The sequence below is a fragment of the Ambystoma mexicanum genome, chromosome 4q, assembly GCF_040938575.1.
Source record: "Ambystoma mexicanum isolate Mex_15411 chromosome 4q, UKY_AmexF1_1, whole genome shotgun sequence".
Taxonomy (NCBI): Eukaryota; Metazoa; Chordata; class Amphibia; order Caudata; family Ambystomatidae; genus Ambystoma; species Ambystoma mexicanum.
This window is the reverse complement of record NC_090928.1, coordinates 920,520,914-920,543,721: the sequence shown is the minus strand read 5'-3', so window position 1 is coordinate 920,543,721 and position 22,808 is coordinate 920,520,914.

Below are 22,808 nucleotides of genomic sequence, written 5' to 3'. Positions count from 1 at the left end.
TGCTTAGATTTAAGAATCCGAGATTTAATTCCCCTCTCGCACTCCCCCACATCATTGTGCTGGTTGCCCTCCCCTCCCTCCTTCCCTGCATCAGACCAGCTTTTCCACCTGTGCCTAAGTGAACAGGACCATGGTTAACAAAAATATCATTAGTTGTTTGGTCTTGCCCTCACCGGCAAGTTGATGAATCTTTTTCCCCAGAAAACCGTTCCCTGTGTATCAGTATTTCCCTACGGTTTGGGAAGGCAATTGCCACTCTGGCTCTTCGAGCCCTAATTTACCCTGTTGTTTTTTTCAGTACTCCGCCCCCAGGATGGCAGCATGATCGGCCGTCTGCAAGAACGTTGTCTCTGTCAAAATAACCCAATAGTTTTGTCATGACCTCTACTTCCAGAGTTTTTTCTCATAAAGAGGAGGCTGGAAATGGTTGGAAAATTAACCAGAGTCATAGACTATGTTTTCCTTTTTCAATGGGGAATAGCTAGAGCTTCCCTCTGTTGACTTGGAAATATTCCTTTTTGTAGGAAAGCATTTATAATAAGTGAGAGCTCATCCACCAAGATTGAAATATAATATTTTATACATTACACTGGATAAGACTCTAAAGAGGATAACTATGTTTTTAATCCACGGACCTTTCAATAACAGCTTGAGCTGATAAATATTCAAAAAAGGTCAAACTTAAGAGGGTGCTAATTGAAGCTAGTACAGACAAATCATTAACTGAGCTGTGATTGAATAGCGCAGTGAGATGATCCTATTCTTAAACAAAGAAGCCAGAGACCTCTAGTGCTTCTCTTGACGTCACACTTCTCTTATTAACTCAAAAAGACCTGATGTAAAACAATGGTTACGTGAGTGCAACATTGGTCTCCTACAACATTACAACAAGAGTAAACCGTCAGGAGGCTGAGATGTAACTATGAAAGTTTTGGACGAATGGTAGCTAGTTTCAAAATGTTCTGAACATCATTTGAATAAATGCGTGGGGGGCATACTTTAACGTTCTTTCCCAACTGACGAAGGTCAGGTAATGAAAACATGATCTGAGAAGGACATAGGAAAAAGCATATGGCGGTCTCTCGCAATACTTTTACACATTTGTTTGATGGTATGTCTCAACAAAAATGCGCTCCAATGTGGTTGGGAACCTAAATGCGTGGCCTAAACCCTAATAAGTCTAGCAGTCCTGAGCCGTGGCATGGTCTTGACCGCACAAATGCAAGTTAAAATCACCTAAAAGTACATTTTTAGCAGAGATTTACTGCAGTTCCTCACAAAGTGCTTGAAGAATGAGACCAAAATAGGACATCATTTTAGGGGACTGATAAAGAACTGTTATTAGTGCATACAAAACAATACCAGGAGTCACTTTCAGTGTTAGATGTTCAAATGTTCAAAGGTGGAATATCTGTGTGTTTGAACAACTGAACCATTGAATACGTTACTGTGATGCATTAGATGCATCCCTGTACCCCTAGTGTATGTTTTTGGGCACCTGTGTGTGGCCCACAGAGCAGGGTATCGGGTATCGGCTGGCAGCAGCTCCATGCTGAATTTGACAGGTGCTCCGAGTGTTCTCCATTTTGGGATACCCATGCCCTGCCATAGGAATCAGTGGATTCCTGATAAGAGATTAGATGGCCCCCTGGCCTCTTGGTTTCTATTACCTGTTGCCTTGTTTTCCCAAAGTCCTGGGAAGCCTTGACTCTGTCCCTTCCCCTGTCTGGCTGTTGGGTGGAAGAACCATATATGGCATTGTGGGGAAGTCCTGACAGCTTGAGACTTGATTGCTCATCCTTCGTTACCCTATTGAGAAACTTGGCTGGGGTGCTCTGTGCTTCTACTGTGCCATATAGAGGGCAGGGGTACAGAGACACCCCTCCAGTCTTTACAGTTATACTGAATAAAAGCTACCACTCATTCCTGCGTCACCCATGCAATTCCATTAAAATGCTGAAAATGTAGCAGATACGATGTAATGACTTGTGGTTACAAGGGTTCGCAAAAGTGTTTGCAAGCTCTTTGGCACTGAAAGAATTGCCCTTGTGTGCCTCTTACGGTATCACACAGTATAGGTATAGGTATTGCTGCATTTTCAGTTGTCTGTGGGTGTTCTCGGTTTGTCTCTCAGGGCTGCCTCTGGGCATGGGCACAAAATCTATAAATGGGTCACCACTAATATTATCCACAGATGGGACACCTACTCACTATCAGACAAACACAAATATATCAAACACAGTCCATACATTTCTTAGATACTGGACGTCATCTGGTCATCAACCCCTCTACCAAATCTCCCATAACTTCTCAAAATATTTTATAGCACAAAAAACATATAATTGTATTAAGTTATTACAAATCGTTCAAAACATGCATATTATTTGCATAATTGTAGAAACATATCTCCACTCATCTGCAGTAAAGTGTAACAATATAAGCAACTCTAAAAAGTGCACGTCCTTTAAAGTGCAAAACAAACACATGTATCTCATCTAGTTTTCATGGTGGAACATGGATAATTTGGCCAGATTCCTAAAAAACCTTAAGTTAATTTCTGTATTTAAACAGAATAATCGTATTGCTGACTCACATAGAATGTTTTTACAAACTCTTGCATTTATCTGCCTTAACAATTTCTACACCACAACATACACTTCATAATTTAGAGGCCCATGTGAGTGAGTTCATTGTATTGTCACTTGATGTGCAATGTTTGTAGATGTCAATTCTGCATGGTGTTGAGATTGATGCCCTTGAGTGGATGCTCTTACGGCATGGACATTTACAGGCTCACACAATCTTCACAGTAGAACTTATCAAAATTATTTTTTACAATCATTTCTTCACATTTAACAGCACATTTTACCTTCTAGTAACAGGTACATAAATGGGTTCAGCGATGGCCCCAGTTTATGCCAATATCTTCATGAATCATTTTGAAACCACATACATTCTAAATAATCAATTATAGTGCCTTAAGGTGTCTTAAAGTGTTCCATTGGAGGAGATACATTGATGATCTTTTGGGGGTGTGGAGTGGCACTTAACTGGAACTATTACGGTTTGTGGAATCATTGAGCAATATTCATTCTCGGATAAAATTCGCATTGGAGATAGCTGAACCTGAGCTGCACTTTTTGGTTGTGAAAGTGACATTGGTGAACAACACATTTAACACAACAGTATATAGAAAGCCTACTGATGTTAATGCTACCATGAGCTATCATCCACAACCCCTTAAGAATAGCCTACCATACAGTCAGCTCCTTGGGCTAGACAAGAGGATTTTCCATTCATCCACACCATAACGTTTTCCTGACAAAGCTATCATATAACACAGATCATCAGGAAGAATTGGAGGTTTACCCAATTAGATCCATTACAGCAGAGACCTTTCCATAAACCTCCAATGATAACGTATAAGAGTGGCTGGAATTATAGGGATCAGCTTGCCAGAGCAGAGAGACCCAAACAAGACACACAAGGGGTTTTAACTAAACCAAAGGTTGGCATATTCCCATGCCTGAAATGCCAACATTGTAACAGTATATTCAGAGGAGACTCCGGGTATGATTCTGAGGTGCGTGTTGTAATGGAAATGCGCTGTGTCTGAGTTCAAAGTGCCTTTTCAATGAACACATGTATTCTGATGTAATACAGGAGTGGAGGCAATAAACAAAGTCCACCACTCCTGCAAAGCCTTCATTTATGGCCTGGCAACAGCCTTGCCAAAGAACTCACATGTAAGAGGCTGGCAAGGACTGTATTCAGAGGCCAGAACACCCTTCCTGCACCAGCCTAAAGAGGCATTCATCAATGGTACCCTGGGAGGTGCCGTTCAACTTCACAGCACACTTTTTCCCATTACAAACATAGCATTTCTCAAACTGCAGCACCACTTTTGTAGTTTAATGAAAGTTTAGGAAACGTTCTTAAATTCGAAAAGAGGCACTTTTTTCAGAAATGCTCGCAGTGGCACTGTAGCACATGTTTCCCCCACAATGTGTGATTTTAGCAGCTTTTGCTGCTCGAAAGCACCACATTTGCCTGCAATATTCACATCCATCTCAGAAAGATGATGTTGGAAACTGAAGGGGAGAATCTGGGCTTTCCTCGGTATATCAGGCCCTCAGTTAGAGACCCAGATACTGGGCAAAAAATTGCATTTCATCATTCTGTCACATGACACATGGAATGTGATTTATGGTATCTGTTGCACATGTGGGAAATATTATGTGGCACAGACTATGAATGAACGCTGGACAGAGCATAAATCCACCATTCATACACGTAATGGGAAATCACCAGTTCATGGGCACTTCCAAGAAAGGAATCACAATATCTCACAAATGAAATTCGGTATGCTGGTAGTGACACACTCCTCACCCAGTGGTCGAAGTGTACGAAAAGAAGTAGTGGAACTATGTTCCCTGCTGGCCTACCCCTGATCCCCACAAATCCCATTGCCACAACCCCTCCCACACACAATACACCCCCCACCCCGGCTGTTTAAGGGAACGTTCAGTGTAGTGCACTGAAAGTGAAGGTTTCAACTTCTTCCTACACTTTTATTTTAAAACAAAACCATTCCAGAACGGTTACTTTTTAAAATAAAAGTATAGGAACTCTACAAGGTCATTTTAAAAAGTATAGGAGCACCGCTCCCAACCGCTCCCGCTCACTTCGCCCACTGTCCTTACCAAGAGGTGGAGATATTAATAGAAAGCTGTCTCACAGGGATATTTTTGGGATCCACTGTTTGGACTCCTTGAACCCTCTTGGGATGAATGGAGACTTTTACCTGGTTGTGTACCACTGAATGTATTCTTAAAGTGTTTTCTGGGTGTGTTGTAAGTGCGCTATTTTACATTTTTACTGTGAGTGCTCTACAGCTCAGACCACAGCGTACTATGATTTAGACTATTTGGAGAACTATAACCATCATCTTTGTAACCAGAAGATTCTTTAATCTTCAAATTGTTAATGCACATAATAGTCACTTGATATGAATTATACAACTGTTTGGAGTCACACAATATAGTTTCTTGTAGATATGTGCTTATTATTTCAAACAATCAGATGTTTGCGATTATTTTTGCTATTTCTCTTGTGAAACTGTTGCCTGGGTGTGAACAATATCAATGATCTTATTAAAGATCTTCATATATTCAAATTGATTCTTGCACAATAGCGAGTTTCAATGCATTTTAATGCCTATGATTTTTCACTTAATGATGTGCCTAATATTATCAATGTTACCTCTTGAATGCGATAATATACTTGAATGTGAACCGCAATAACACTTTCATTGAAGATTCTTTGACATTATAAATGGATAGATGCTTTTTGTGAAACATGTACTTGAGTGTTAGTATTTTGTTAGAAGCTCTTAAACACAATGCTTACTTACTAAGCAATAATCCCAGAGCAGAGGATGTATATCCACTTCAGGTACACCCCCAGGGCCCATAGTTACAGACATGAGCGAAGTGAGGCCCTTAACCAAGGCCCAGGGGCATTACTTGAAGTGGTACTAATGCCCCCCCTCCGAGGGACTTATTGCTATTAGTAACCCGGCCCATAAGACCGAGGAACTAAAAGCATTTTTGTTTTTGCTCTGAAACGCTCCAGCATTTCGGACAGAAAACAAAAGTTTAAAAAATGAACGTTGGGGACGGGAAAAAGAAGTCCGTTTTCCATTTCCATGGTGGCCATTGAAAAAAGTAAACAAAAAAATGGCCACCATAGAAACGGGAGACGGGACTACATGTAGTCCCTTCTCTCTTTCCATTGCATCCATTAAAAAATATAAATAAAAAAATGACTCCCATTCAAAGGAGAGAAGGCACTACGTATAGTCCCTTACTTCCTTTCCATGATGGCCTGACGCAGATTGGGAGCAGAGGCGCTGCGGACAAAGTGTTCCCAGCGCGTTCACTCCTGTAATGGACTATAAAGAAGGTAAGTGGGGGTTGGGGTGGGGAGGGAATTCTGTGGATGGGGGGCAGAGGGAGGGAAGAGCAGTAGGGGGACCACACTTACCTCGTTCCCCGGTGGGGCAAGATGGCGGCCTCCAGCTGTGAGGCAGCTTGGAGCCGGGGGATTACTGCTGGTAATTCCCCTGTTCCCTGCCTTCGTATTGGCTGAGAGGCTGCCATCCCCCCCGCCGGGAACAAATGTTCAAAAGTGACTGCTACTTAGTTATCATTGTGTACCAATTCAAAGCATGGCACTTATATATGAAACAAAAGGAGATTAATTTGCATTGTATACCCTTGAATCTCCTACATGCATTAGCCTCTAGGGTGTATGACATAGATATAACATCACATGCTCCAAGATGGCGCTGGATTTAAAAATGTTGGAATCCAAGATTGTGCTCACAGAATGTCACGTGATATTACGTACACTTGATTTCATCCACATGATTCCTATAAGAAGAGTGGCCATGTTTTTGCCACATGTATTGTGCTGTACAAGAGTTTATGTGAGATTCTGCTGTAAATAAAACCTGATTCTTGAGAGATAGATAAAGGAATTTGAGGTTTTTACGCTCAAAATTTTACGTTCTACAACTTTTATTTATGTGGACAACTACACAATAGAGAACTTTTCTCTCTTTTTGTATATTTAGGTCTACTCATAATCAATCACTTCTTCTGATGTCAGCCTAATTGAGAAGGTAGGATTTCTAATTGATCACCAGCATATGTCAATAACCACATGTAAGTTGGACCTTTGTGGTTATCTGATACAGCCTCTTGTGTTGGATTTCTGGATCTGAACTTGGCGAACATTTAAGAGTAGCATTATCTTACTGTGAACTCTTGGGTTGGCTTTAGAATGGCTCCTATAGCTGAGTCGGAACCCTATATCTGAACAATAAAGCTGTGTTCGGTTCACAGAGGATTGGAGCCTATGTAAAGGATTTCTTTAAAGTTCTGAAATCCTCTTGAGCAAGAGTAGAGCTTTAGAACTTGTTTACCTTCTTTGTTAAGTTGGTAATCAGTTGAACAATTCACAGAAATTTGGGAGAAATGTACTACAGAAATTTGCTAGACCAAGATGGTGTTGTATATCTTACACTGTTTGAGGCATTGGCCATTCCAGGATAGACAATAATTTTCTAGAGTTCATAGCACTTTCCGTTTGTCAGGCAACACCCTTTGCCATGACAAGTCCTCGCCTATTTGGCACAGTGGCAGTTTCAATTGCGTTTACAAGACAGCAGCATTAGGAACTACACTTCCCAGAGGGCCGCGTGCCACATGTTGCGTCATCGCTAGTGATGCGCCTTTCAAGAAGGAAATTCAGCATGCTTGTTTCTGCAGCACTGCACTTACCAAGATTTTCCAAGAGACACTAGATGGAGTTTCCTCGTGTTTTGCTGCAATCTCTGCGTCTTGGTAACTGACATTTTGCCTGTGCCTGGATCTTTTTGCTGATTAGCTTCTCGGTATCTGATCATTGGAACACTGTGCTTGACCCTCTGTTTGTCTCTGGATTGCCTTAATCATCGTACCTTGGTACCAGTGCTTGGAACTGTGTATCTGACACTCAGTCAGTCCTTGTTTTTGTTGTGGCCTAAAGCATGGGTTCTCTTGGGAATTGCATCTTGGTGTCTGTCCTTTGGAGTCTTTGTCCATGTTCTGTTTTGTGTATGTTTCTCTGGAACTACAGTTTGGATTGCCTTCTCTGCTCTTCCTCACACCCTGACTACTCAAGGATTGTGGAACAGAATCATCGGTTTATCTTCTGACCGTCTTTAGGCGTATACACAACTGCTGGTTTCCCTGATTGTTAGTTCTCTATTTTCTAAAGGTGTCCTTGTGCCATCAGGGTGAGGTCCCCATGAATTGTGAAACTTGTTGCTCGGGTTTTCATTCATGGCAACTCCATCAATAAATCCCTGATCTATGCACTTCCATCCTTTGTACTGACATCATTGGTAGGAGAATCAACATCTTAATCAGGAGGAAAGCAGGTAAGGTGGTGAACTCGGAGAGGGTGGGGGGTGCGGGGTGTGTGGGGCTTGTGTTATTCTGTACTTTACCTTTGTCTCTCATTTCCTTCAACCTATGTGCTTACCTTACATGGAGTGTGTTGGTACCCTATATCCAGTGACCATTTCTGAACATTCCTGGATCCTGGTTTCCACTTTTTGCCTAATAATCCAGAGAGAGCAGTGCACTATTGTTTTCTCTCTTCTCTGGTATATCAGGAGAAAGGTCTCAGTGTTTAAGGAAGGGGTCATTTTCATAAAACACCCATTGGTTGTTTCACTAGTGTGACACCTTTTAGAAACGATGTGGATGCAGGTTCATTTATGTTCCCTAATCCCTAATCTTTTAATACTGGAATTCTTTAATGTAGTAGTATGAATATACCATTAGTCCTTAATAGCACAAATAACCGTTTTCCTTTTCAGCTAGCATGTACAGACTTACTGCAATGCTCGATTCACTAACGTATAGCATTATACTTGGTTTCCCCAAAAAGTTCTCAGTTATTGTTTGCATTGTTTGATCCCAACATGAAAACTGTTGAGTCATTCCTTGTAGCAGGGAAACACCATTGGTGTCACGTGATGTGGACTGATGTGGACTTGGCACTTATACAGGAACTGATGGAAAAATACTTATTCTTGTGAGGTGTGGAATTGGCAATGTTTATCATCTTTCAGATGGTAGCCATCTAGAATTAACTGGGACATGTGACCAACAAGAACAATATATCTGTCTCAATGACAGGAATACCAGTCCCTCAACATGGACTGGACAGGGGAAGGAAGCCTCCTCCCTGGGATGGATTCGTAACTGTGTTTAATTTCTTGAAGGAATTTCTGTGGTTACAGTTAGGTCACAAGGGCTCGGCCTATAAAGGTGGACGTCTGGTGGGTGGGGCAGGTTGTCACAGGATTGTTCCAGTAGAGTAAACAGAACGACAAAATAAGTGTCTGTGCCCTTGCTACTTTCTGAGGATTTTGAATCCTTGAGCTGTTTCTATGACCATTTGGCTCTGAAACTCGAACTTATGAGCTTCGAGGGAGCACCACCGATTTAAGGATCGCTTTCTCCCAAGCTGCTAAAGCTGAGTGGTAATGAGTCTTGTTGAAAAATTCAGGGGGGTGGCTGAGAGGAAGCTGACAATGAACGGTGGTCTTCAAAGCCACACAGAGAACTGATTGTTGATAAAGTAGTGCAAACAAGTGCAGTGGCATAAGTATTGTATCTGGGTAAGAAAATTAGAATAATTACAGTGCCGTTTTTGGTCTATATTGTCATGAGAATAATCAATTTTCTGAAACACGCCCTCGGGTTATCTGTTGTTTCTGGAATTGAAATTAGGCCAGTGGTAATGAGTGGGGGTTCATTGTTAATTTTGTTCCTTTTCAGGGACAGTTAGAAAAGTTTTAATCCCTTTTTTTCCACCATTGCGAGTTTGTATGGATGTATGAATATCCAAACTCTCTCACACTCTTTCTAGCTCCTGGAAGGGATTTTGGAGAAGGGGGGTCATTCTGCTAAATAAACTGACCACACACACCACTATCAACTTTCAGAAAAATGTGCCCTGAGTTTATCTTCCCATCTGCTTTTATCGTGCAGACCACAAACAGAAATCTGCAAGCACAGGCAAAAGTACATTTCATCACAGTATCCCTTTTATTTCAAAATTCGTATGCCTACAAACAACTTTAAAGTTGGAGGTAAATAAGTCATTTTGTATAATCGGTTATATATTTATATATATTTTTTCCAAATAACTTTATTACAAACGTCTTTAAAAAATAGATCCAATCACATTAAATCCAATGGGAATAATGCACGTTTAACATCATTTATCTTAATAAATTCAACTTTCTGTATCCTATTACAATGAATTCATTACAGTTTCTGCACTTGATCTAAATAGAATGCTAAGGCAAAAGTCACTTTTCTGTTGTTTCCTTCCATGAAGCGGCTCCCCCATTCTTCCGCACATGTCGACACTCCCTGCAGTATGCATACACCAAGGTGCTTTGTTCACAGCCATATCAAAGCAGAACAGAACAAGGTCAAGTGTTTTAGAGTATCTTTTGCCCTTTTACAGAATCGACATCTCACTTCATCACGCACATGGGTCTTCAGCACAGATATTCTCTCTTTGGCATCAAAGAGGTTCAGCCGAAACTTCAAGTATAGTACGCTGTGATGTTTAGATGGACATTTTTCCAGGTAGTTCGGTAACTTATTATACCCTCTACTTTCTGCTGCAGCATTTTGCATCAATCTGTGCTGTTGGCGCTGTTCGATGGTGTCCATCCAATCCTGTTTACACAGGTTTTTTTTCACTGCATTTGGGTTAGCTTGTACGGTGTCATTGCCCGTGTTTAGTTGTTTTAAAAGATTTTCACATTTTTCTGTCCACTTATTGAGAATTTTTCATTTTTCACCCATCTTGAGCTATACAGAATCTCAAATTAGAGGGAGTGGGTCAACTGCAGTCATTTTACGGCATAGAGCAAGCATATTCCATATCACTCTAGCATTTATAGAAATTAGTCCCAGCTCTTACCAAATGCAAACCGATGGAGTTCCCTTGGATAGCCATAGGACTTTACTCCAGAAGCAATTTTCAAATGTGCCCCACAAGGTGGCCAGACATCCGAAGGCACATTCTGCTCCATACATTAACGCTGGCACCACCTTTGCTTTATAAAACTCTATCACTGGTTTTAGTGAGAATTTACAGTATGTTTTATTTATCAAGGCACCTTGTGCTGCAAATTGTTTACATTTTGCTTTGTTTTTCAAGACCCATGGAGCATCACTGATGTTACTATTTATTGTCATGCCTAGGTATTCCGCCTGGTTAATGCATTTCCGTATTTCTTTCCCCAATTTCCACTGTCAAGATTTTTTAAGCAAGCTTTCTTTCCTTTGAGACTTTGAAGTATGAGAATCTCTGATTTCGCCTGGTTCACCTTTAGCCCATTCACTTCTACATACTTGTCCAGCGCCATCAACTTCCGTTGTAACCCAATGGGAGTTACATCGAACAAGACTAAATTGTCTGCATATAATATCCAACCCAAATGAGTTCCATTAATTTTGGGTGGAAATGCAGGCACACTTCCCAAGGTTTCTCCTAAATCAAAAATTAACATGTTGAACAATAGAGACGCTTATGGGCTACCTTGGTTATCGCCCCTATATGTTCTTATTGTGGCGGATAGCGTTCCTTCTTGATCTAATCTGATTCTTATCTCAGTATTTGCGTGCAGGGCCTCAATTGCCAGAATCAGACTCTATGGGCATTTCCGTTGTTTTAGCTTCTCTGTCTACGCTATCAAAAGCGTGGGCTAGATCAATGAATGCAAGGTAGATTTTACTTCCTTGTGTTATGGCCTCCATTTTTAGTACATTGATCAGAAATAGATTTAAACCACAGCCCATGCCCTTGACAAAGCCAGTTTGCCTTCGATCAAATGTTGTTATTTTGGTCCAGTGAGTCAGTTGGTGTTGCAATTGAGTTGCAAAGATTTGCACATCAAGGAGAGCAATTGATCGATAGTTGTTGGATTCTGTTCTTATTCCCTTCTTAAATATAGGAACAACAATTGTACTCATCCAAGATGTTGAATTTTTCCGTTCATACAACATGATTTAAAATAATATAACCGGTTATCTAAGACAACCTCGACTGCCTTTGGTTCACAGAGCACTGAAAAAATGATGACTATTTACGCAGGGAAGTTTATAGGCCTTATCTTGTGTGCTGACAAACAAGGCCTGCCAGTATTTCAGAACCAACCTTCCATGATTTCATTCCCCAATGTTTGTAATTTTCTAATGTAGATGTCTGTCTTCTGTATAGACACCTTTTCCCAAATGCAAGCACATGTCTCAGCTTAGAAGCAAGCAGCTAAAAATGGCAGAGTATAATTAAAATGGCAACTATACAATTGTACATGTGACGTGGTCCCAAGGAGGCCTCAGGAATTTAGTCAAGGAATTCTTGTATATTTGGGAGGAGCCCTAAAATTCTGCAGAGGAGTTGTAAACAAGTAATCCATTGCTAAAAAAAAACCCATGGCATGACATGAATCAGCTCATGAGGATAAAAAAGTCAGACAGAAGCTTAATTACCAAGGCCAATGGCCGGTCATTGATCAAGAAAGAGGTACTCCACTAGAGCAGGCCAGGAATAGACTGTTAGCAGCAATTCCCAAAGTGCGCCCTCTGGGAAACAAATTGGGGAAGATACATAACTGCAAGCAGAGCAAAAGGATGTCGGTAGCCGATTATTTGGACAAAATGAAAATCGTATTCACACAACTTTCAGGTATGATAAAACCGGAAGAGACTGCAGAGGAGGAACTACAACCTAAACTCTAGCTGAATTCCAAAATGATTTCTATATGGTGGCATACTATATCCCTCTCTGAGCTACTGGCAGTGGCAAATCAATGTGCCAGGAACAAAAGAACCTGAAAGAATTGAAAGCAAGTGTATGGCCATACAATTGTAAATTCTCCGTGACCAGGCCCCACAAGGGTCTGTGGGAGTTTATAGAGGAGGGGAAAGTTGGAAGGGTCGAGGAAGAGGTAAAGTTGTCCCACTGGAGAAACAGCAGGGGAGGTGCCTAATCCCACAGCCTGTAATTATTGCGAACAGGCCTGCCAATGGAAAGACTGTTGTGTTGTGTGCCATGTTTGAAAATGGCAGTAATTCCACTGCGCAACATGGCGGTAAAGGCAATTCTGCTGATTATTGGTGGAATTACTGCCACAAGATTGGATTTTGGCAGAAATTCCGCTCAGCAGAATTACCGTTAACGCTATTGTGTGCGTGCACCTGCCATGTTGGAACACAGCAGTAATTCCTCTGCACAAACTAGAGGTAACAGTAATTCCACTGATAATTGGTGCAATTACTGCCACAAGCATTCATTTTGGCAGATATTCCGCTGAGCGAAATTACCATTAACGCTATTGTGTGCGTGCTTCCGTCATGTTGGAAAACAGCAGTAATTCCACTGCACAACATGGCAGTAAGAGTAATTCCACTGCCGATTCAGGCCAGGACTCGTAATGAGACCCATAGGTCCCAAAGCAGGGTCAGACAAAAAATACAGTAAAATACACCCCTCTTATGCCTCCTTGATTGTCCAGGGATTTCCTGTCTTAAAATCAGTGGTTTCATTCCATTTTCATTTTTGAACTTTCAGTTCAGCTCTTACGTCTATGCAAAACCATAGCAGCATAACTCTGAACAAAAAATTGTAATGGGAGACAAAGCCCATTTTTCAAAAAACTCTTTGCCCCCAGTTTGACATCATGAAAAATTGTGTAACCCCATAACTCCACCCCATAAAGTGAAGATGGTTGTGCCTGTAATTTTTAACCGTCAAAGGATTCTAACATAGCTCTCCCACCGAACATCTTAGAAAAGGTTAAGATAGCACCAGCTTGCTATCTTACCACACAGCCGTTGAATTTAATTTGATTATCCGAGGAGCCATTAATGGTCAGACAGACACCCAAATAATCAAAATGTTGAACCTCTCCAATTTCTGTATCATTACATTTGAAAATTATCTTCCGTCAAAATTATCTGTGGCATACCACCACCTTAGTTTTGAATAAGTTAACTTGCATAGCCTGCTCCTCAAAAAAAGTGTCTAAATACTGTGGTTTAGATCATCACTAATCTTTTTACCACCTTCTCTATGAACATCGTAGTCTAGTCTTTGAATCGTCTCCGCGAGGGGTTAATATATAGGGAGAAAAATAAGGTGATAAGACAACCTTGTCTCACTCCAGAGGTACCATCAAAGTTGTCAGTGCTTTCTCCCTCAGTGTAACGCTCACCTGATTCCCGTAGAGGCGCCGGTCTTGACTGGGCGTATACCGTATCTTCAAAGGTGATGTGTAACACACGGCTGGCTCTTTGGGCTGGACCTCTGTGCACTGTATGTCTGACTCGAAGGGTAAGATGCCTGCAGATAGAAAATATGGGATTAAGGAACTGGGTTATTGAATGTCTCTCTCTTCTTCCCTTTCTCTTCTCCTGTAGAACCCCAAAGGTTAACGCTCTCACCTTAGGTAAGTGAACGCCGTGCTCTCCATCTGCCTCGGGGCAGGGTGCTGTAACTAGTTTCTTCACTGGATAAGGGGAGCAGGCCTCTTGACTTCAGAGGACTGCTGTCCGTCGTTTACTGCATGAACGGTAAGTTTCGAGTAATTCTAATGTCTTTAAAGTCTTTAGTAATGATGTCTCTTGTTTTGCAGGGTTCCGGCGATGGCGGATGACGGGCTGAAGTGAGTTGAAGATGGAGCCCGTGTGATGAATAGAAGCGCCTGGAAGCACATAAGTAAGCGCTTGTTGCCTGCTTCACGATGCGCTCTAACTGTCTTTTTATTTTGCAGGTACAAGTTCGGAGCGGCTGCAGGGTGCCGGAATACCCACTGGGTTAGATGTGGAAAGGAGTAATGGCACGTGAGTATTAAAGTTCCCCAATGTCTTTAAACGCACCTTGTTTTGTCTTTCAGATGCGGGATGCAGCGCCGAAGGCCTCCGGAGCGTGCGAAGAGTTGGTAAGCTTTTGTCTTTCAGATGCAGGAATACAGTGTGAAGACCTCCGGAGCGCACGAAGAGTAGGTAAGCCTTTGTCTTTCAGATGCCGGAATGCAGCGCAAGGCGTTGGTGACAGCCGATGGACCAGGTAAGTGAAGAGCTGTCACTGAAGACCGTAATGCTAACCTGTTCTTTCTTGTCTTTATAGGTGTTGCTGAAGACTGGATTCAGGATGGTAAGCCTTTTTCCTTAGGCCCAGGATCAGATGCAGAAGACACGATGAGCGTTCTGCTGCAGAGGATGCAGAATAACGCAAAGCAAGATTCATCCATCGGGTGTGGTTTAAATAGCCTCCTGTAGTGCTTAGGTGTCTCCTTCCACAGCCACGCCTAGGTAAGAAAAGAGTTCCTGCTTTCCAGAAGAGTTCCAGTGTTCTGAATCTAGGGAGTGGCTCCTGCCCCACCCAACAGGAAAAGTAGTTCCAAACAGAAGAGGATCAGAGGCTCAACTGGCAGGCAAGTAAGCAGCATGGTCTGCTGCAGGTAAGTCCACCCAAGCATTATGAGCCCGGCGCTTCCAGCGCTGGGACTGGGCATATTTATGAGCCTGGTGCCACTGGCGCCAGGACTGGGTCCAAAAGGTCCCAATTGGGACTGGTTGGCACTCGGAACCTGGGTTATGGATCTGCTTCCAAGGGAGTTGGGAAAACCCTGACCTTTTGGAAGCAGAGATCATGACAGTACCCCCCCTCAAGGCCCCTCCCAAACCGGGCTTCTCCGGGGGTTTTGGCTTGTCAGGAAATGTTCGGTGAAATCTTTTGATTAGGCGAGGAGCGTGGACATATTCAGCAGGTTCCCAGGATCTCTCTTGGGGGCCGTAGCCTTTCCAGTCAATTAGGTAAAATAGTTTAGATTTGGAGATCTTGGAGTCCAGAATGCTTTTGACTTCAAACTCGAGTTCTCCATCAACTAGGATAGGTTTTGGAGATTTAGTTAGTCGGGTTTGAGGTTGCACAGGTTTTAATAGAGAGACGTGGAAGACCGGATGTATCTTCATGTGCGGGGGCAAGTCCAACTTGACCGCTACTGGGTTTACTATGGTAGTGATGGAATAGGGACCAAGGTATCTTGGGTTGAATGTGCGTGGCCCTTTTAGAGGTAGATATTTGGTCGATAACCAGACTTGATCCCCTACTTGATATTTAGGGCACTTCCTTCCGATGTTGATCTGCTCCTTTCTTGTATTGTTTTTTAGCCCTTTGAAGGTGAGAAACAGCTTCCTTAAAGGCTTGGGTGATTGTAGAATGCAGGTAGTCTACTGCTGGTGTTTCAAGATCTTGGAGGGGATCCAACTCCGAGGTTTGAGGGTGACTGCCGTACAAAAGAAAAAACGGGGTTTTCCCAGTTCCCGAATGGACAGAGTTATTGTAGGCATATTCAGCTATCCAAAGGATGTCTTTCCAAGTTTTTTCAGTTTGTTGCAGCATGCAGCGTAAATACTGTTCCAGAGTTTGATTGGTCCTCTCGGTTTGTCCGTCGGTCTGAGGGTGGTGACTGGTCGATAGTCTCACATCAATTTGAGCCGACCGACAGCAACTTCGCCAAAAATGAGAAATAAATTGACTACCTCGATCCGAAATTAGAACCGAAGGAAAACCGTGCAGTCGGACGATGTTTTCGAGAAATTCTCGGGCCAGAGTTGCTGCTGTTGGCAAGCCTTTGAGCGGAATGAAATGCGCCATCTTGGAGAATAAGTCCACGATTACTAGAATCGTATTGTATCCGGAGCATGGAGGTAGATCGGTGATGAAGTCCATAGAAAGCGTATGCCAAGGGCGAGGTGGGATGTCAATAGGGCGTAAGAGGCCTGCTGGTCTTTCCTTTTGACTCTTGCTTTGGGCGCATACTCCACAGGACATTATAAAGTCTCTGATATCTTTTTTCCAAGACGGCCACCAGAAGTAGCGCTTGATCTTTTCTGAGGTCTTGGCCATACCGGGATGTCCTTCCATTAAAGAATCGTGAAAACAAGAGATTACGTTTTTCTGTAAATCTGTGCTGGGTAGGTATAATCGTTCTTGGAAATACAATAAGTTGTCCTTTACTGCAAAGTCCTTTCCCTCCAGATGCCAATTCTGTATGTCTGCTGGAGTTACAAGTTGCCTGGCTTTATCCTTAACTTCCTCTATGGATTCTGTGGCGATTACACCCAGAATTCTTTGTTCGGGAATGATTGGTACAGGTTTAGGGTTGATCAAGTGTTCTTCCACTCTCATCCGAGAAAGGGCATCAGCTTTACCATTCTTTGTACCAGGTCGATAGGTAATTATGAAGTCAAACTCAGCAAAGAATAATGCCCAACGGAGTTGTCTAGAGGATTGGGCTTTTGCGGTTTTCAAATATTGCAGGTTTCGGTGATCCGTAATCACAGTAACGGTGTGTCGGGCCCCCAGCAGATAATGCCGCCAAGCCTTAAAGGCAGACTTGATAGCCAGAAGTTCCTTGTCAGTAATCGTGTAATTGATTTCAGGAGGCGAGAATTTGCGGGACCAAAATGCCACGGGATGCAACTGATTGGTTACCGGGTCCTTTTGTGATAGAACTGCCCCCATGGCAAGGCTTGAAGCATCAGTTTCCACGATGTAGGGGAGTTCGGGCGAGGGTGTTTTAAGATTGGTGCAGAGATAAATTTAGTCTTCAAATCCTGGAAAGCTTGTTCCGCCTCGGTAGACCATTCAAAACGTTTGTTTTTCTTTAACAAGGCAGTGATGGGCTGGACTATTCGAGAGAATTCGGGGATAAACCTGCGGTAAAAGTTAGCGAAGCCTAACATGCTTTGCACACCTTTTACGGAGGATGGTGATGGCCATTTGAGAACTGCATCGACCTTCTTTGAATCCATACGCACTCCGCCAGGTGATAATATGAATCCCAAGAATTCAAGTTCAGTCACGTTGAAAACACATTTTTCCAACTTAGCGAAAAGTTTGTGTTGACGCAATCTTTCGAGGACCATTTTCACGTGTTTCCGATGTTCAGATTCCGATGAAGACTAAACGAGGATGTCGTCAATGTAAACAACAACACACACATCTATGAGCTCTCTGAGGACATCGTTCATAAAATATTGAAAGGCGGCCGGGGCATTGCAAAGTCCGAAGGGCATGACCTGATATTCAAATAGCCCATACTTGGTGCGGAAGGCCGTCTTCCATTCATCGCCCTCTTTTACTCGTACCAAGTGGTAAGCTCCTCTAAGATCCAGCTTTGTATATATGCATGCTTTTCTGACTTGGTCCAGGAGTTCAGGGATCAAAGGAAACGGATATCTATTCTTAACGGTGATCTGGTTCAGGGAGCGATAATCTATACAAGTTCTAAAGTCTCCTTCCTTTTTTGGAACGAAGAACAAAGCTGAAGAAGCAGGGGACTTGGAAGGACGAATAAACCCATTTGCCAGGTATTGATCCAGGTATTGTCGAAGGTGAAGGTTCTCAGGCTCGGTGAGGGCATACATTCTACTACAAGGAGGAGTAGATCCAGGTATCAGGTCTATCTGGCAGTCATAAAACCTATGAGGAGGTAGAGAGTTAGCCTGATCCTTCCGGAAAACATCTTGGTATTCTAGGTATTCAGGAGGTAACTGGGGAGTCTCTGAAGAAATTGCTGCCAGTGCAACACCAGGTGGAGGGTGACAAGTAGAGACACATTCTGGAAACTGGACCGTTCTTGCTCGCCAATCAATCAGAGGATTGTGTTTCTCTAACCAAGGTATTCCTAGAATAATCTGAAACTGAGGGGCCTTGATCACATCGAACACGATCTTCTCATGGTGTCCATCTTGACTTACTAGCGTCACCTCTTGAGTGGTATGCGTTACTGGCCCGGAGGCTATCTCCGTACCATCCACCGTAGTAATGACGTCCTTTACAGCCTTGGGACAAAGAGTTAGATTCATCCTCAAAACCATTTCATGATCCACATAATTGCCGATGGCACCGCTGTCGACGTAAGCTTCAATTGCATGTAATCGATCCGGATTATCAGGGCTAATGAGGACCATAGGTATCACGAAATGCGAGGTCACGGAACTGGTTTTCACGCTCGGCAAGAGGACCTCTATTCTTGTCGGGCGAGGTCGTTTCCCTGCTCAGAGTTTGTAACTTTGGTAACTGCAGCTCCTACTGCCTTCTTGGCAGGTTTCACCGGACAGTCTCGAAGAAAGTGCCCTGCGTTTCCGCAATAGAGGCATAATTGCAACTGTTTTTTCCTTTCCCGCTCCTTTTGTGTTAGAGGACCTTTCAGACCCCCTATTTGCATGGGTTCCCCGGAGTCTACTCCTTTGGAAGGAGTTGGCGGTTTGGAAAATACTCGAGCATCAAACTTGGAACGATCGGCCTTCCTGTTCTGCAGTCTGTGATCTATTTGAACGACTAAGTCTATATAGTCCGAACAATCTTGTGGGGGATTCACTACTTGGGCTAACACATCTTTGAGCTCTCCACGTAGACCTCTATAAAACAGCGTAATCCTTTTGTCCTCAGGCCATTGAGTTTCCACTATCAGTCTGTTGAAAGACGCAATATAAGCCAAAAGGTCTTGATTACCTTGTCGCAACGAAAGAAGCTCATTGTCCAAGGCCTGCCCCTGTGAATGTCTTGCGAACAGTTTTTCCATACTGAGCTGAAAAGCTTGAAAATCATGGAGGACCGGATCATCTTGATTTACTAGAGGGATCGACCAGTCTGCCGCATTGCCACTAAGGTACGAAAGCACGAAAGCTACTTTAGCTTGATCAGTTGGAAAGGCTGCTGGCCGGCATAAGAAATGCAACCGGCACTGATTGATAAATACTGCAAACCTCTTTGGGTCACCAGAAAATCGTTCGGGCGGAGCCAGAGGTACATTCCCAGGTAGGTTGATCTGCACTGGATTCATAGAGGATGTAGAAGGAAGATTTCCCCCAGATGCGGGTAACGGGACTGTCCGGCTTGTGACTGTAGCAATTGTCTAGCGAGATCATCTGTTCGCTCCTTGGAAATAATCAGTTCCCTTCTTAGAGCGTTCGTTTCCTGACGGGCTGCATGCACTTCTGCCCTTAGTTCCCCAAGTAACTGGGCTAGCTGGTCGGTATCCAAGGTTTCCATAGCGCCTGGACGGGAGTTTTGTGGTAGGCTTTGCGTTCTGTAACGCTCACCTGATTCCCGTAGAGGCGCCGGTCTTGACTGGGCGTATACCGTATCGTCAAAGGTGATGTGTAACACACGGCTGGCTCTTTTGGCTGGACCTCTGTGCACTGTATGTCTGACTCGAAGGGTAAGATGTCTGCAGATAGAAAATATGGGATTAAGGAACTGGGTTATTGAATGTCTCTCTCTTCTTCCCTTTCTCTTCTCCTGTAGAACCCCAAAGGTTAACGCTCTCACCTTAGGTAAGTGAACGCCGTGCTCTCCATCTGCCTCGGGGCAGGGTGCTGTAACCAGTTTCTTCACTGGATAAGGGGAGCAGGCCTCTTGACTTCAGAGGACTGCTGGCCGTCGTTTACTGCACGAACAGTAAGTTTCGAGTAATTCTAATGTCTTTAAAGTCTTTAGTAATGATGTCTCTTGTTTTGCAGGGTTCCGGCGATGGCGGATGACGGGCTGAAGTGAGTTGAAGATGGAGCCCGTGTGATGAATAGAAGCGCCTGGAAGCACATAAGTAAGCGCTTGTTGCCTGCTTCACGATGCGCTCTAACTGTCTTTTTATTTTGCAGGTACAAGTTCGGAGCGGCTGCAGGGTGCCGGAATACCCACTGGGTTAGATGTGGAAAGGAGTAATGGCACGTGAGTATTAAAGTTCCCCAATGTCTTTAAACGCACCTTGTTTTGTCTTTCAGATGCGGGATGCAGCGCCGAAGGCCTCCGGAGCGTGCAAAGAGTTGGTAAGCTTTTGTCTTTCAGATGCAGGAATGCAGTGTGAAGACCTCCGGAGCGCACGAAGAGTAGGTAAGCCTTTGTCTTTCAGATGCCGGAATGCAGCGCGAGGCGTTGGTGACAGCCGATGGACCAGGTAAGTGAAGAGCTGTCACTGAAGACCGTAATGCTAACCTGTTCTTTCTTGTCTTTATAGGTGTTGCTGAAGACTGGATTCAGGATGGTAAGCCTTTTTCCTTAGGCCCAGGATCAGATGCAGAAGACACGATGAGCGTTCTGCTGCAGAGGATGCAGAATAACGCAAAGCAAGATTCATCCATCGGGTGTGGTTTAAATAGCCTCCTGTAGTGCTTAGGTGTCTCCTTCCACAGCCACGCCTAGGTAAGAAAAGAGTTCCTGCTTTCCAGAAGAGTTCCAGTGTTCTGAATCTAGGGAGTGGCTCCTGCCCCACCCAACAGGAAAAGTAGTTCCAAACAGAAGAGGATCAGAGGCTCAACTGGCAGGCAAGTAAGCAGCATGGTCTGCTGCAGGTAAGTCCACCCAAGCATTATGAGCCCGGCGCTTCCAGCGCTGGGACTGGGCATATTTATGAGCCTGGTGCCACTGGCGCCAGGACTGGGTCCAAAAGGTCCCAATTGGGACTGGTTGGCACTCGGAACCTGGGTTATGGATCTGCTTCCAAGGGAGTTGGGAAAACCCTGACCTTTTGGAAGCAGAGATCATGACACTCAGGCCAAATCTCACCATAGCCTTGTAGCCGCTGTATAAGGAGAGTATGGCTCTGAGGATCAGGTTTGGTATAGAAATGCACTCAAGTACCACATAGAGCTTATCTCTGTCAACCCTATCGAATACAGTTTTAAAATTGATAATAAAGTAGATATATAAACATATTCTTTTGGACACAATGTTTTGTTTCAGAGCACACAAAAGAAAACAGAGCTTGACAGTGTCTTAATTCGCTCTCAAACCACCCCACAGGTCTGTTAAAATATGATTCTCTTTTACCCAATCCTCTAAACCAGTGAGCAGACTTTGAAATGTATTTTAGCCATACTATCAATTAATTAAATAGGTCGATAATTTTTGTTAGGAAGGAATATCTCAGAGTGAAATTTTATTTGGTGGAGACTTTTGACAAATATAGGTGCCCGACTTGGCCTGGAAAAGAGATGTTGCAGATTGTGTAAGGGAATTTACAATGAAACGTATTTAATTTGTTATTCCTCTAGACTTACCACATCCAGGGCGTGAGCTATCAGGGCATTGGGTGTTTGCAATCCATTGTTTCCTTGTGCTGCGGGATCCCGTTTATTTATCCCTTAATCAAATTCTGGTCAAATATTAAAGATAGACTGCTTACTGTGGGAGATTTAAGGGGAACTCTGTTGGGGCTGATTGTGCATAATGAATAGTTGGGATTGTGGTTTCTTTTATTGTTTTAATATTGGTGGGATGGTTTTATGTTTATTGTACTGTTCATGTACTTGATTTATTACTCTATGTAAAGCTTATTGTGGGCTGTATTATACTAAATAATTAAAAAAAAAATGAAATGAGTCGAACATTTACTGGTAGTTTCCTGCAACCTTTTTAAAAAATCGGCACAATCTCACCCAAAAGCCAGCTGTTTGGAAGAAGGCCACATTTGTTAATTTCAGTAAAAAAAACATTAAAAAGGGACCCCATCTTAATGGTTCATTTTGAAAGAGATGAACCAGTATTTTGTCAACGTCAGGGGATTTCCCTGCTTTGTGCAAGAGCAACACTGCTCTCATTTCTGGTTCACTAAAAACTAAAGCTACCCTAGAATCAAGATTTAGCTCTACCCATTAATTATCATGTGCAATTTCTTTATCTGCAGTTGAATTTTTATATAAACATTTGAAATGATTGTACCAAACCTCAGAATTACCATTGATATCCTATTTTATCACTACTATTATCACTACTATCGAAACTGTTAGATGCTATCCTCCAGAAGCAACGCTGAAATTGAAATGAAATTCTATTTATACCGCGTTCCACTGACCCTGATGCTTAAAGGCGCCAACAAGCAAACATTTACTGGTCCTTATTGCTTCTCTAAGAGACTGCCAAAGTTTAATAACAGCCATACTCAACGTATCCAACATCATCTTGCATTCCTTGCCTAATGAAGGAGCATTGCTTACATTGGTATTGTCATGTACAGCTAATTTCACTTCCACATTTAATTTGGCCAATTTGCATTCTTCATCATACCAATTTCACCATCTATGTCTTACTCTTTTAATTGTTGTATTACAAGTAGCAAAGGGGACAATCAACATTTTGACATCGTCATACGT